This window comes from Nilaparvata lugens, chromosome 1 (genome assembly GCF_014356525.2).
Source record: "Nilaparvata lugens isolate BPH chromosome 1, ASM1435652v1, whole genome shotgun sequence".
Classification (NCBI taxonomy): Eukaryota; Metazoa; Arthropoda; class Insecta; order Hemiptera; family Delphacidae; genus Nilaparvata; species Nilaparvata lugens.
The window spans coordinates 39,189,254-39,206,967 of NC_052504.1; the positions used below are offsets into that span (position 1 = coordinate 39,189,254).

At 34.8% G+C, this 17,714-nt stretch overlaps 1 protein-coding gene across 1 annotated transcript in view; it reads right to left on the reverse strand.

Moving 5' to 3' along the window:
* LOC111064625 overlaps window positions 1-17,714 on the reverse strand; it is a 101,616-nt gene that overhangs the window by 48,496 nt on the left and 35,406 nt on the right. The window lies entirely within an intron of this gene.

Sequence of the window (17,714 nt, forward strand, 5' to 3'; positions counted from 1 at the left end):
TGTTCAATTTTGGTAATCAATTTTCCTTTCTCTGTATACACAATAAAATTGTGCTGACCAATAACAACCTCATTTTAAGAAATGTGAATTATGTTCTCATAGAAGAAAAAATATAAGATGAAAATATTTCACTAAAGCGGGCCATTCACTATCCGATTTCTTGTCCAACTCGAGGCCCAACATTCAATGTTGGATTCAACGTCGGTTCGTTAATGTGGTTTTTGATGTCTAGCCAGACAAATTGGTTCAACTTGAGGTCCAACACATCCGAAGTCTCAAGGTCAGAGTCGGAGTGGAGGAAGATCCGACAAGGTAATCCAACTGATTGGACAACTAGTTGGAGCGTGAGTAGTGAAAGATCCTAGTTGTCTAACTACCGTTCCAACCTCGTTGGACCTCCAGTCGGATAGTGAATAGCTCACTTAACTGCTGTAAACAAATCAAGATATCTATGGAACACTTTCTTGATAAGAAAGGTAATCAATGTGTAATCAGCTTGTAATCTCTAAGCTCCAGAAGGAATCTGACAGACAATTAGCACTTCTTCTCCCTATAAAAGTACTAACGAAAATAATTTATTATACACCCTGATATGCATTTTATTCAGCACTAGCAGCTAACCCGTGCTCCGCAAGGTTCTTTCTCAAGCACAAATAAATTGAATTCAGTTTTATAGTTCGTTGCTGGTATTTAAAGTATTAGGGCTTTAATCTTATATTAACTCTGCACCACAAATTGGATAAATGTTTTATCGTTTTGATTATAATAGAATTAGTCGATTAACAAAAATGAAAAAAAGGCCTTCAACCATCCTTGGTGAACAAGGAATCTTTTTGCAAAATTTCAAGTTAATCAGTTCAGACGTGATGATGCGTCAAACATGTATTTCGTATCCTGTACATTCATAATCATATTCTTCTTTCTTTATTATATAGTATATAGATATAGAAGAAGAAGAAGATATATTATATCTATAAATTTCTCTAGAATTGATAATCTTTTTCATAAAAATATTTTTTTATTAGATAGCTTGATATTACAAGTGAAAATTGTATATCGTTACAAGTGAAAATTTAGTAGAATATTTCTTATAAATTCATTAATTTAAGCCATCTAAATTCAAAGTTTCTATGTTTATTTTGGACTAAAATTGTACAAGTGAAATTCTAACCTTATCTTGGACTGTGTCATCAGGTACAAATTTGGAAAAAAATAGCACAGGGACTACCTTATTATTTTTTCTACCAATGTTATTACATTAGTGTCATTTGTATTAGAAATAAATAAATAAATAAAGCTTTACTCGTGGTCCAGGCAATGAATGCTCAAAAGAGGGTATAGAGGGAAAAGTTGGGAAGACAATTTCTGACCCCGCACTTCTGTTTAGGGTTGTAAGGAGGTAAACCTTACAACCTTAAACCTTGTAAGCCCAACCCTTACCCCCTGTGCTAAGGAGGTGGGGCTGATTCAAAGGTACAATTTTTTGGTATCTCGAATATAACTCAAAAACGATGTATGTTATGGACATAACTGTTTTATACAAATTTATAGCTTCCATAATTTCCTACAATATTCATCTTGAAACTTTTTCTATATCTTCTCTAGTTTTCGAGATATCCGCTCTTAAGGTGCGTACAGATTTACGCTCCGCGAACATGAGCAATTCACTTTTAATCATCTGATGCCAAGCTTTTTATATCTATATCTTATACCGTTTCTGTAAAAATACAGATATAGTCAGCTGATTAAAAGTGAATTGCTCATGTTCGCGGCGCGTATATCTGTACGCACCTTTAGACGGGCTACATACTGGTGTCGCAAGACACGCGTCTTAAGACGCGTTTCGTGTCTTATCAAATTTCATGAGACATGCATGTTTCTGTCGCATGTCTCGTGATGTTTGGTTATTACAAAGCTGTATTACTGACTGAGCATGAGCAGTGAAAAACAGTGCTCAGTGCTGGCAGTAGACAGTGGCTGGAGCGCATGCTCAGAGTGATGTCTCGCGCGACATGTGTCGCAAGCAGTGAGTAAGCTCTGATTTTACAACACAGGTTGGTTTCATATGCGACATGCGTCGGACATGAGATTTGTCGTAGACATCATGTCTACGACACCAGTGTGTAGCCCGCCTTAGGTGTCACATTTTTGAAAAAAAACACGTGTCTACAATTGTTTTTCTATAATTTGCTCTTGAAACTTTTTGAATACCGATGACAGAAATCCATGCTCATTATGAGCTTACAGAGCATTGAATTCTAAAGTTCAATAACCCCTTTTTTCCATGTGAAGTCGAAATTCCCAGAAGCTTTACAATAACATCTATAAATACTTACCTACACCAATATTCTAGTTGTTAAGTTAAGAATTATGAATGGTTGAATGATAATGACTTCAGAAGTGATAATATTTTTACAGCTACTTTCAAAATTATTATTTTTGCATTATTGTTAATTGGAATTTGATATATTTCAGAAGCAATAATGTTTATCCTAGAAAGCTTTTATCATTTTTTCTAATTCAACAATGAAATAATGACCTTTTATTTAATCACTTGGAATCATTTCGAAATAAACTCACCAATGAGTATGAATTTGTACTATGGAAACTTTACTTGTAAACTTTTCAGAAAAATATTATTATTTTTGGTTGTAGAAACAAAAATCAAACTTCTATGGACTCAGTGAGTCGAGTAGATTATTATATTAAAAAAAATATCTCGATATCAACGAATCGAGTTTTTTGATATAGGGAAACAATAAGCAGGCAAACAAAGGCTAGTGACCCTCCAAAAGGTGTGACGAATGAGTTCTGGTGACTAAAATCGACCAGTGTGAACGTTTGTATGCAGAAATAGGACAGGTTCTAGAAATAGGAAAATAGGTTGTCTGGAAATAGGACAGGTTCTATTTTCTGGCAGAATTTTCCTATCACGGTTGCCAGTCTGGCGACTCACATTTAGAAAGCACATGTTCCTCAATTTAAAAAGCACCACCTTATTCTTTGGGCCTTAGCAAAGCGTACTATATTTTCTCCTTATAATAATGTTTCTATTTCTTCATTTTTTTCTTATTCGCCATTGCTGCTCATTAACCTGAACGGGACCGTAAATTCTTCTTAAGATGGATCTTTTAAAGATTTTCGTCAGCCATATTCATCACCCAAGTTTCTGTCACATATGTTGCCACTGGACACTCCAATGTTTTATATATTGTTATCTTGGTGCTCCTGCCGACCAACTTACTTTTAAATAATCTAACATTGGCATAGTAGGCCCTATTAGCTGCTTGAATCCTTTCTTTTATATAAGCATTATTACCAGTGGAATTTATTGGGCATCCTAGATACTTGAAGTTCTCTACACCTGCAGACTTTTTGTTATTCACGTAGATATTTCTTGGTACTCTGGACTTGACTGCTGATACACACAAATATTTACTCTTGTTCTCATTTACAACCAGTCTGACTTTTTGTGCCTCAATTTCCAGGATTTTATAAACTTCTTTCAAGCAAGCCACACTTCAAACCATTCTGTTCTACCCGCTCTATTCACCTGACCTAGAATTTCCTTTGCCACTTTATTTAACGATTCTTTTATGACTTTCCAGTTCTCTTCTACGCTTTCTCTTTCACCTCTACTCCTGATTTCCTCATGTATTCTGTTTCTATATATTTCCTTGTACCTTTCATTTTTAAATTTTCCAAATTCCATTTTCTCGGCTGTATTTTATTTTTCCTACAGTCACTATTTTCTCTCTGAGGACTGCCTTCACTAAATAGTGATCCGAGTCACAATTTGGCCCTCTACAGCTCCTAGTGTATATTATGGAGGATGAGAATCTTTTCCTTATTACCTTCTTTCCTTAATCTTCTTTCCTTACTATTGACAGAGATTTTCAAAATCTCAACAGAGTTGCTAATCAAACAATAGACAAGGCTAATTCATGGTTCAAAGCAAATGGTTTCCTCCTCAATGAATCCAAGATGCAAAATGCAATATTCACATTGAATAATAGACATGAATTGTCAAACAATTTTGTAAAAAAATCAAATTATTAGGAGTACAAATAGATTACCATCTGACTTGGAGTGATCATATTGATTTACTGTGCAGCAAGTTATCAAAGTCTATATATTTGTTGAACTCTAAAATATCATGTTCCATTCAACTATGTTTTAAATGTGTATTATGCTTTGTTTCATTCCCACTTGAGTTACAGTGTTATTCTGTGGGGAAATTGTTCACGGGTGTCTGAAGTTTTGGTTCTGCAAAAAAAAGCGATAAGAATAGTAACTAACTCAAATGTGAGAGCTCACTGCAAACCGCTATTTGTCAAAAGTAGAGTCATGACTGTCATTTGTTTGTATATATATATATATATACATGTTGCTTTTGTATATAAAATTGAAGGAAAGAAACCTTGATTGTAATATTATTAATGTGCACAATCATAATACGAGGAGATATAGAAATGTACATATTACTCAAGTAAGGCTATCAAGGACTTTGAGAAGCCATCTTAATGTGGGAATAAGACTTTTCAATCATTTGCCATCATATGTCAGAGATCTACCTTATCCTAGTTTCAGAAAGGCAATAAACAAATTCCTAAGTGACAACCCATTTTATAGTTTGACGGAATTTTATGAAAACTCCTTCAATTAATGTTTGTCTTATAAAATACTGTATATTATACTAGTATGTGTATAAGATTATACTTGTTATTTATGAGTTACGTAGATGGTATAAATTTGTATTGAGTGGGTATCCACCCAAATTATTAATGTAATGTTTCTTTTCAATTCTCTGACATTGTCTAATGCAATTTTGTAATTGTTCTTTGACAAAAATAAATTATTTATTTATTATTATTTACCACATGATCAATTTGATTGATCGTTCTAGCATCTGGCGATTTCCATGTACCAAGATGTATTCTCTTATGAGGGAAGTGTGTGCTCTTAATATACATATTTGTCCTGGCCGCGAAATTTGCTAATAGCCATCCATTCTCACTTGTTATCTCATGGATGCTATTTTTCCCTGCAATGCCTTTCAATTCATCTTCTTTTCCTATCTCAGCATTGAAATCTCCTAGGACCACCAGTATATCATACCTAGGAATTCCATTGCACACTTTTTCAAGCCCATCATGAAATATGTTTTTACCTGGTAGACAATATTGTTTGTCTACCATTTCATGGTTATTAGCAAATCATTCGTTGTGGACGACTATTTTTCAGCCGGTGTGTCTCCGCCCTATCACGCGAGGAAGACTGAAATAGCAGAAAAACTAGAGAAACAGTCAAAATAGTATTCATTAATAATATGAATATCTTCAAAACGTTTGAGATATCGATATGCGGTTTCCGCCATTCATTTTTTCTTAAAATTCCGTATCAAAATCATGTATCCAATGACCACCTTCCTATTTAAAAAAATAAAGTTGCAATCAAAATGACGGATCCAAGATGGCGGACCAAATTTTTAAGGTCATTTTAAAGTAGTTTTTTCGATTTGAGTGGGATCCCCAATCACACCCTCTGTCAAATTACCTTTGTTCATGAGATATTTAGCCGTTCTCGGACTTTTCACCCACTCTGTAGATAGAATAAGAATGAGAAGACAGAAAATAAAACAGTTGGATACACTATTCTATCTATGACCACTCTCAAGCAATTGGAAGCATGATGTTGAAAACTTGACGCACTGAAATCTTGAAGAACTGTAAATAGGCCTAAAACTATAGTTTGTGTAAAATAAGTTGAGACTTGGCCCTCCATCCAAAGAAATTACATGGTTGCCAACTCGTGTAAAATTGCAACTTTCTCAAATTTCCAATTCAACGTCAGAATTGGATGTAGAATATCATCCCCGATATCCTAGTAGTGCTAGAAAAGATCCAGGTTTGAAGGATTAAAAAAAATTCAACTTTTATGATAAAATTGGAAACATCGCGATAATTTGTTTTTCTTTTGAATATCACTTCTCTCAGAATCATCGGACATCGTAATGGATAATAATTTTATATCAAATTAACGGGGAGAATGTCTTCTTTCTACTGGTGTCTGGATAATTTTTATCCGACCTATAGTTATTTTTTAATAATTAATGATTATGTTCGTCAATGTCGAGACATTTCAAGCAGAAAACATGAAATTTTCGACATGCTGGAAACTTTTTTCTTTCAAAAGATAATTGGGTGGTGAAAGCGAGAAAGTTTATCAGAAATAATTTAAATTATTTTTTCAGTTGTCAAAAGTAGTCGGAAGATTGTATTTTGGTCTCCAAGGAATTTTAAAGTTCGGGGGCGGCTGCATGGTATTCTAAAAGCTGTAAATTTACGAGATATTTGACTGAATTATTTCAAATGTAAGCAGCTGATTGCCTCTAGAAAGGCTGTAATGAAACACCGCTTGGATTATTCGAGGCGAGGTTGTCATTTTCACCATTTTATAATCATGTGGCTTGCAGTTGCTGAATTTTCCAATCGTTCTGTATTACTTTCCTTGCCCTATTACCATAGGCAAGGAAAGTATTGCTTTCCGAAAAAATTAAGGTACCTCAATTTCTATACGTTTCTAGATCCCCGGAGTCCAAAAAAGTGGTTTTTGGGTATTGGTCTGTATGTGTGTGTGTGCGTGTGTGTGTATATGAGTGTATGTGCGTCTGTGTACACGATATCTCAGCTCCCAATTAACGGAATGACTTGAAATTTGGAACTTAAGGTCCTTACAATATAAGGATCCGACACGAACAATTTCATTCAAATGCAATTCAAGATGGCGGCTGAAATGGTGAAAATGTTGTCAAAAACAGGGTTTTTCGCGATTTTCACGAAAACGGCTCCAACGATTTTGATCAAATTCATACCAAAAATAGTCATTGATATGCTCTATCAGCTGCCACAAGTCTCATATCTGAAAAAATTCCAGGAGCTCTGCCCCACCTATGCAAAGTTCGATTTTAGGTTTCCAATTATCAGTCTTCAAATACAATTAAAACAAAAAAAAAATTAAGTGGAAATGATTGAGCATGAAAATCTCTACAATTAATGTTCAGTAAAATTTTCACCTAGAATTGAAAATAAGCTTGAAATTCGAGAAAATGTTATTATTTCAATTGCAAACTGTTGGCAACTGTTGATTCTATTGAATCATTCACTATGAAGAGATAGCAGACTTCGTGTGTCTTCTGCGTTATTGGCATGTCACCAGCTGGCGTATTTCTTTGAATAATAGTAGAATGTGATGCGCGTGAACACTAGCGTCAGGTGATCAATTTTCATAACGGCAAGGAAAGTTCTGTGAGTGTGCCACACCAGATTTTTTTGTTTTTGTTGATCCCAGCTATTGATAGCTATGGTGGCACACCATTCAGCCGCTATCATTGACTTTGAAACTCCTGAGAGGCCAAAATACGTTGTTCTGAGTACGTTTGACAATTGAAAAAATAATTTCAATTATTTCTGAGAAACTTTCTCGCTTTCACCACCTACTTATCTTTTGAAACGAAAATTTCATGTTTTCTGCTCAAAATGTCTCGACATTGACGAACATAAACATTAATTAAAAATAACTATAGGTCGGATAAAAATTATCCAGACACCAATAGAAAGGAGACACTCTACCCGTTAATCTGATATGAAATTATTACGCATTCAGTGAATGCTTGGATGTTAGTTTATGTGAGATAGGCTACTACTCGTAATTTATAGCTAAAATGCTCTTCTAATTCAGCTTCAACCATTAAACCCGTTAATTTGAGAACATTCTACAAAAAATTGAGGGTGTTGCCAAGTCAATAGACACAAATGGTAACAAGAATAGGTTTATTCGGTAAAGATGAATACATACAATAAAATACTAATACTAAAATGAGATAGAATACTGTAATCAAATAACTGATTCACAATTTTTTTTTGAACACTTGGAGATACTTGATTTCTATGCATAACAGCAAAGTACACACTAGAATTACAATGTATATCACAGTACAATATTATTCACTAAACCACAAAGTTAAAATTCAATAGTTATAATTTGCAATTGAACATCAAAGTACATACTAATATTACAATGTAATATTACATTGTCGACCGGGGTGACTTTGTCCCACCTTGCGGAAAAATATTCAAATCAGTTTATCTCCGATCTCTGTTATCCGTTGTTCAACATTGATAGCAGTAGCCCCAATCATTATCGAGGTTCTACAATCGATATATTGTCGAATCTGGACATATTAGTTTAATTATCGACATAAAACCAAACTGCTTGCTTCATCTTGTGATTTCATTGTTGGAAAACTTCCTATTAGAAAACTTATTTCTAAAAGACTAATAATATCAGTGAGTACATATTATTTTGGCCTTTTTATTATATTTCAATTGGTATATCTATAATATCCATAGTTGAACTGGTTAGGGTTCTGTTACTAGTTAAATACAACAAGGTCACTTTTAGGTTAAACTTGGGGTGACTGTCCCAGTATAAAATTGTGATATTATTGAGGATATATGATGCAAAAACAATTCAAAATATGATGGATTAATATCATGTATTCTATCTAATAAAACAAAATATTCACCTTGCTTGAGATGATTAAGATCTTCATATTCATTTTTAGCTGATTTTGCAGCTGGAGCCAACATGCCTCCATGCTACAAAAGATCTTCATTTATCAGAAACTGAAATATTTTTCAAAAAATAATTTGTGATTTTTTGAGGAGGATTTAATTAGTATTCAATGTAATTATTCATTTTAACCCTTTGCAATCTTAAAACTAATGTATAGGTTGTCTTTGTCAGTCGGGTGGCCAGCTGTACTGACCAGACCATTTTGCGTAGCAACTCAGATTTATTTCAACTGGGTTGTCCCAGCCGATCAGATGGCCAGTGGGACTGACTGGCCAACATAAAAGTCATCGAACGCTCGGCTGGCCAGCACCACTGGCCAACAATATATGTTGAATGTTGCATATAATACATATATATTTTCACACTGCTGTCTGTTCCGTTCAGTGGTGAGATCTACTGAGTATTTCTCTAACTAGATAGAACACTTTTGCCAACTTTATAGTGAATAATAATAACAGAAGATGGCATATTGTCCACAGCTGACTCAGTCTCATTCTCATGTCAACTGTACATTATTTACATATGATAGAGAGTTTTCAAAGTGAATACGGTTACTTTTGATTTTCATATCTTATATTATTTTCTTTACCAATTTCGAGTTGTTCATGTCGTTTAAGTGGATATGGAGAATATTTTAGGATCCGATGAAATACGAGACTACTTAAAAGAGGATTGTGACGAAGTTCATATGATAGTTGATTCTGAGCATGAAAGCGATGTATATTCAAATGATTTGATGTAAAAAAATTGAAAAAACGAGGGAGACCGTCTCAATTAGTGGATGATGAGAGACTTAATGGCAAATTGCATCTGTTCTATCAACTACCAGACGGCAAGACCAGAGACTGTGCCGTTTGCAGTGATAGACGGCCAGGAAAACAGAGAAAAAGAACAGTTTTTTTTTTTTGTAAAACGTGCTCAAAAAATCCCGGACTACATTTAGGTGAGGTTTTGAAAAATATCATTGTAACAAAAAATTTAAATTGGACTGAAACTTGATTCGACTTGACTGAATTGATTCACAGCTGAAAAAGAAGAAGATTTCAAGAATGATTTGCAAGATTTATCGATATGTTTAACTTTTAAATATATATTCCATTGAATTCATCATCTTAAATATATGTGTATGTAAATAAGAGAATACTTTTAGTTGAATACATTTGTGTTTTTTCAATTTGGAATACACTCTGAAAAACCTGTAGAATGTAGTAAAAATAATTGCGAGTTGGTGGGCGGGAACTATCAATATGGCTGTCGAGCTGACAGTGAGAAGGAGCTGGCCAGTAGCACTGGCCATGCGAGCGTCGGAGACAACTAAGATTGAAATATTTCCGGGCTGCATATAAAACTAATGTGGCCAGTACAACTGGCCAACCGACCGCAAAGGGTAAAAGTTTGATAGTTAGTTTCACTTTGTCTAACTCTTGAAAATGTACATTTTCCTTAAATTTTTCAAAGTGAGACAAAGTCACCCCAACCCCTGGTTGACAATGTCACTTAATTTCAAAAAATATATCTTTGTTGAAGTGAAGAAAAATATGAACTTTTATAATGAAAAATACACTTTGAACATTGCAGAATACAATGGAAAATATTGCAAAAGATGTGTTGCAACTCAAGTGTTGATTGATTGCAAGTGGTTTAAAATCTCAACTCCCCAAAATTGGGATAAAGTCACCCCGGTTTACCAGTATATCACAGTACAAGTATTCACTAAATCACTCAGTTATAATTTGATGGTATCCACGATCATAAGCACAAAGCTGATTTTTTAAAATTAAATTTTACTTCTCAGTTAACCTGTAACTGAATTCAATGAAGAGACTATTTTCATGTTCAAAACAATTCATGGATAATATTAACGACAGTTTCACATGACATTCTGTTGAAGTGAGATATAGAACATCAGAAGATATAATCTTCATCTGCTGAGAAACTTCAAAAAGTTGAAATAAATTTCTATATTCTAATTTTCAATTAGAATGTTTAATATCAACATAATATCTTACTTTGATTCTCAGATATCAAGAGTTTATTCCTGCTATTCAACTGAAAATGAATACAACAACTATAGAAGCCTTGTTTTATCAAATTGTCTTACATTATAACATTTTATGTACAAATTTTTTGAGACTTGGATTCAATTTTCCTTAGAACCCCAAATATTTTTTCTGACCTCTTTGTTGCAGGTAACAGAAATACAGTGGTGGCTCATCCATTAGGACTCTTGGACGCCGCCCTCCCATTGCTTATTTGATCTTTTTTTCTTCAATCTTTTTAAAAAAATTAAATTATCAACATTTGTATTATAGATTTTTTACAAATTGCATTTGAATCCAATTAGCCGAAAAAGTCCGTGGAAAATGAATCAAAAGTTTCAATAATAATTCCAATTATCATTTTCATGTAGCTTTTCATTATTCACTGTGGGTACCCACAAGAGATCTCACTTTTGACGCATTAGAAAATTACAAGAGAATGGTTCAGCAATTATTAATGTGTCACTGGATTCTTTTATGATTGTGCCAATCTTCGGTCAGTGGTATTTTCTCATGAATATCTGAGAAAATTCAACTATGATGATGTATCAATAGATGTTCATTCGCTTTCGCTTGAAAATGAATTATTGCAGACCTGGAATAATTCTTTTGAAACTTGTGTTGGCCATATTTTCACTCTCACTCGCATGGAATTGGGTATGACATCTATTGTGGACATCAAGACTGCTATGACAATATGTTATCATATTAATCAATGTGCTGGATATGGTCTGCAATGCCACATAAAACATGTATATCATAACTTGATAAAAGAAGTAAAGAGTTCAAACTCATTTTGTCAAGATTTTAAGAGTTAGAAATACATCATTGTTGTAGTAAAGTAGAAAATGGTGTTGGAGATTATCATGCACTGTAGGGTTAATATTTACTGTTTAGTGCGTAGTGTGACGCTTAACATTCTTATTTCATACTTTGAGGTTATATTACATCAGTTTCAAATAATATTAATTTATTATTCAATTCATAAGATCTAGTGTTGTGACAATATGGATATTGAAATAGAAGATTGTGACAGTGTAAGTGAAGATGAGCCTGTTTCTGAACTGAAGACAAGAAAAAGGAAGATTACAGGTAGACTGAAGGATGCTTCTAAACGTATAAGAAACCAGACTTTGACTACTGGAGACCCGTGCAACTGTAAACGTTTCAAATGCTTCGAAGTTATTTCTACAGAAGAGAGGGATGTGATTATCAAAGAACTCAATCTACTTCCAAGTTTTGATGCACAAAATTCTCATCTAAGTGGACTCATTTCCATTCATGAAGTTCTCAGACGTAGGCCAAGGCTTGATCAAGCTGAGGCAAGTGGTAACGATAGCAGCTATTCCTATAAAGTTCGTGTGAAGAGGGAAGGAAAATTTACTGAAATACCTGTCTGTCATAAAGGTTTCATTTCAATTCACGGCATAACAAACAGGCGAACTATAAGTTTGAAATATGCACTTGCAACTAGAGGCCAAGCTCCTATTGATGGGCGTGAGAAACATTCAAACAGGCCTCATAAAATAAAAATTGAGACTTTCAATAAGGTATGTGATCACATCAGGTCTTTCAAAAGCCGTAAAGCCCATTACAGCTTGAAAAAAATGTATGATCTCTGCATTCAAGACAACCAACAGTTCAAGCTTTCATATGAAAAATATCGAGAAATTTTCAACAATAACTTTAATATTGGCTTTGGATATCCAAGATCCGATACCTGCAGTCAGTGTGATGAGTATAACGCTAAACTGAAACAGATTGAGTTGGAATTCAGTCAACCAGGTGTGTCAGATGAGACTTTGCAAAAATTTACTCACGAAAAAAATGAATTGCAGGTTGTCAACAATGTACATTTGAGAAAGGCTGAGAAATTCTATAGTTATACCCATTGTTATTGTATAGTAGCTGATACAGCACTTAGAATAGTATATAAGCTCTAGTAATTAAGATTCTTTGTCTCATTTCTGTATTTTGGGCAGTCACTATGCCGGTTTGTTTCTTGAATAAATATTTTTAAAAAGGATGTCACGTGTTCCGTTTACTTAACTGGCGCCCGAACAAACGGGACCGCAGACGTTTCGGTAAAGTTCAATTAACTTTTTTTCGCGACCAACTGTCTCGAATCCAAAACGCGAGTGTAACTCCTCATCTGCGGCCTACCCTCATCACTCTGGAACCAAGTGCACAGCCTTCCATCCTGGCAGAGAGAAACAACACCTGGCGGCCCCTAACCAACAGAGAACCAAGCAACACGGATTCATCCACGGACGAGGACCAGGACGATCCAAGTACGCTCTCAAAACCAGTTGTGAGTACCAAACAAAAGAACTTCATCAAACCCTCAAAACTGCATCCAGTCTTATCTTCAACTTCAGATATTTCAAAAATGGCAACAATCACTAAACCTATTCCACATGAACTCTTGAGATACATACCTCATTACAATGGTACTTCTCACAAGTTACATCAATTCATATCTACTTGCGAAGACCTTTCTATCGGCTACTGTGCTGATAACATTCAAGAAAAAGAAGCTAATCACTGGATTCTTTTCAAAGCTGCTATGTGCAAACTTGAAGGACCAGCCGAAGCAGTAGCATTCAACAACAGTTGTTCTTCAATAAAAGACTTGATAAAATCACTGAAACAAAATTTTGCTGATAACAGATCTGTACCTGAACTCATTGCTGAGTTGACTGTGATGAAATCCTATCAAAGGGAACATCCTATTGAATTTTTGAACAGACTTAATGAAAAACGTACAAATGTAATTACTAAGTATAAGCTAGATGGTGTTACAGGTTTACTATTAGAAAATTTGATTTGTCAACTGAATGCTACACTTGTAAATACTTTTGTGCATGGAGTTGACCCAACATTAGGGTCACATTTGCAAGTACTACAAGTACAAGACCTAGATGATGCTAGGAATAAGTTAATAAACGATTGTAGTATTGTATTACAGCAACTACGCTACAAAACCACTATTGAAACAATGAACAGGGTAGATAGTAGGAAACATTCCAACAACACAACAACAATTAGAAATCCTAATTACGAACAAAACTTTCAAAAACAATGATCACACGACAATTCTTTCGAACAAACACACAGACCCTTCCAAAGTAGACAACAATTTTCACCACACAATGTTCAACAAACTAACTTCCCCCAAAACTTTCAACAAAATTTTTCAAATCAAAGCTTCCAAAAACAAAACTATTGTCCAAACTTTCAACAACAACGTTTTCCACAACAAAGCTTTCAGCAGCAAAACAGTAATTTCAAACCTAACACTCAAGTAAGTTCGTCAAACACAGTGTCTATGCGCACTCAAAGAACAGACCCTGTACAAAAATTGAAAACTTACAGATCACCATATGAAGTAAACTACTTAGAGGAAGAACCAGAAGATAACTACAATCAGAACCCGATTGAGGCTATGCAATGTCAAATAAAAACTTTGACTGAATCACTCAACAAACTCACGAACCATTTTTTAGAGTCAGGCCCCCAGTTTTCGGAGGACCCCCAAAGCGACTCGACTTGAACATCTTAAACAAATCTCTTCCTTACTTTCTCGATCAAAAGAAAAGAAAATGACTAGTAGACACAGGATCTGCTAAAAACTATATGCATCCATCATTGGTCTCTCCTGAGATCACTCGATACAAGGAAGACTTTATTGTAAAAACTCCTAATGGAGAAAGTAAAGGAAACGAATATATTTTTTTCAACACTGAAAATGTATTTTCCCAACCCCATAGAATAAAGATGTATATATTTGATTTCTCCACTAAGTATGACATACTTCTTGGAAATGAAACTTTACGTGCATTTAAGATGAATGTAAACTTTGCTAATGATAAACTTGAATATAAGGATGGAATGAAAGAATTGTTGTTTTTGCTAGATAATAAGAGTGTTACATTACAACCAGGCTACAACGTGATCTCAATCCCGGTTAAGTCAGCCCCAAATGTAACAACAGGATTAATTAAAGAAGTGAATACAGATGTATATACTGTTGAAGAAGGTATTGTAGAAATCACTGATAATAAATGTAAATGTGTTGTTTTTTCAAATGAGCTTCTGACTATCTATCCGGAGCCCATGGATGTAGAAGATGTAGAAGAAATTATAGAGCCAAAACAATTCACGACCAATTGTCCTGAAAACTTGGCAGATATAATTCAAGATATACCATCTCTATTACGAGCAAGTCACATGAACGAGGAAAAAAAACTTAAAATAATTAGCCTAGTTCAGCAGTTCCCTGAAATAATAAAATGAGAAAATGATCCCTTGAGTAGTACAAATTTGCTAAAACATACAATCAATACGAAAGACGATCTTCCCGTCTACACAAAAAACTACAGATACCCACAGATTTATAGGGAAGATATTGAACTTGAAATCGAAAAACTACTAAAAAACAAAATTATCCAACACTCCAATTCGCCATACAACAGCCCTATTTGGGTGGTTCCCAAAAAACCTGATGCATCAGGCAAGCGGAAAATCTGTATGGTTCTAGATTACCGTAAATTGAATGATAAAACTATTGATGATAGATTCCCCCTACCCAACATTGAAGATCTGTTTGGCAAAATAGGCAGGGCTACATACTTTTCAGCCATTGATCTGGCCTCCGGTTTTCATCAAATCCAAATGAACCTGCAATCCGTACCTAAGACAGCTTTCTCAACAGAGCACAGACATTACAAGTTTTCACGTATGCCGTTTGGGTTAAAGAATGCACCCCCTACGTTTCAGAGGGCCATGAACATAATTTTTTCAAGAATGACCAATGTACTAGTCTACATGGATGATATAATAATTTTCTCTGATAGCCTTGAGGAACATTTAAAGCATTTGAAATCGGCATTTACGAAACTAAAAGGACACAATTTGAAAATTCAACTTGATAAAACTGAGTTTTTCAAGCATGAGTTGTTGTATTTAGGGCACATCATTTCGGAAAAAGGTGTGATGCCTAACCCCTCTAAAGTTGAAGCCATAAAAAACTTTCCAATCCCTAAGACCGCCAAAGAAATCAAACAATTTCTTGGACTGACCGGTTACTATCGCAAAATGATTAGAAACTATGCTAAAATAGCTAAACCACTCACTGCTGCTTTGAGAAAAGATGTAAAGATCAATCCCAATAGCAAGGACTACAGGGATGCTTTTGAAAATTTGAAACTAATGTTACAAAACAGCCCCATCCTACAATTAGCTGACTTCTCGAAACAGTTTCTTGTCACCACAGACGCGAGCAACTTTGCCATCGGAGATGTATTGTCCCAAAAGTTTGATGGTAATGACCTCCCAATAGCCTATGCATCACGAACACTTGATAAGAGTGAGGTTAACTTATCGACTATAGAAAAAGAGCTACTTGCTATTGTATGGGTATGCAAACATTTCAGACCATATCTATACAGACGAAAATTTTTGATTCAAACAGACCACAAACCTTTACAATGGCTTAGAAACATAAAAGAACCTAATTCAAAACTGCTCAGATGGAAGTTACTTTTAGATGAATTTGACTTTGAGATTAATTACGTGCAGGGAAAAACCAATCACGTGGCAGATGCACTGTCCCGCATACCCTCGCAGCCCATCAATTTAATGGACAATGATGATAATGACATTTTAGGCTTCAGCAACGAAGACCTACCCTTTCATGGCTTTGACGACATAAACGTAGACGATTTGATTCAGTTGAATAGTAACGATGACCCACCACCAATAGATGATCCTAATGGTTATCTTGATGACATCGCGAATGCTTTAACTCGATTCAATAACCAAGATGATGCTAATGCTAATACTTCTGAGCCCCATGATATGGAAAATAATGATTGTGGTACTGGTAGCTCTGTTTTCGATATGAATGACTATATTCTTCTTCGTGAAGACAATGCCAATCATACCGATAATCATCAACCAACTAAAGAAATTGATGACAATGCTTTACCAATTCATAATGACACTGACAGCCTTGTGACAATTCATTCAGCAGACAGTCCAAATGAACAAATTCAGATAGTAGACGACGATAAAATATTGGATGTTGAACATAATCAGATACTTATTGAACGCGGAAACAAAACACCTACCCTTCAGAAAATTTTTGATAAGAACAGACTCCTTCTCTGTTTTCAAGACCCCTTAGATTTCGAACACATAAACAAATTTTGTTTAGAATACCTGAAACCGAATACCACGTATGGTGTATATTGTTCAAAAGATGGTTTATTAAGTAATCAGTACGAATCAATGTTTAACAACTTTGCTAAAGTCATTAAGGAAAGTTTCAACTCAGTTAAGATTAAGCGGTATAAAAAAGTTAATCATTACTGATCCCGACGAACAAAAAGAAGTAGTTTCCAATTATCATACTGGAAAAACCTATCATAGAGGAATTTCAGAGAGTTACTCACACATTCGATGACGGTACTATTGGCCTTCAATGATGCGTGATATTACTAACTTCATAAACAAATGCCCAATATGATTAAAGACTAAATACAAACGCCGTCCCATTCGTGCAGAATACAAAGTATCCCCTACTCCTACAAAGCCCTTTGAAAAACTGCAACTTGATGCCTTTCAGTATGACAAACGTAAATTTTTATCAATCATCAACTGTTTCTCCAAACGACTCGTAGTCTACCCCCTCATGAGTCTTTATCAAATTGAGGTAAAAGACCATCTCTTCGACTATTTTTCTCTCTATCCAACTCCCAAGATCGTACAGATGGACAACGGCAGAGAATTTGACAACGCTGGTTTACGTGATTTTCTAAAACTTTATGAAGTCGAACCTTATTATGTTAACCCTGGTCATCCAGACTCGCAAGGGTTAATTGAAAGAACTCACTCCACTCTAATTAAACTTTTAAATTCTATCCAACTTCAAAATAGAAATAATACCACTGAAGCCAACATGAAAACGGCCGTGATTGCGTTCAATAACACACTCAATTCCACCTTAAAAATGACACCAATGGAAATAACATTCGG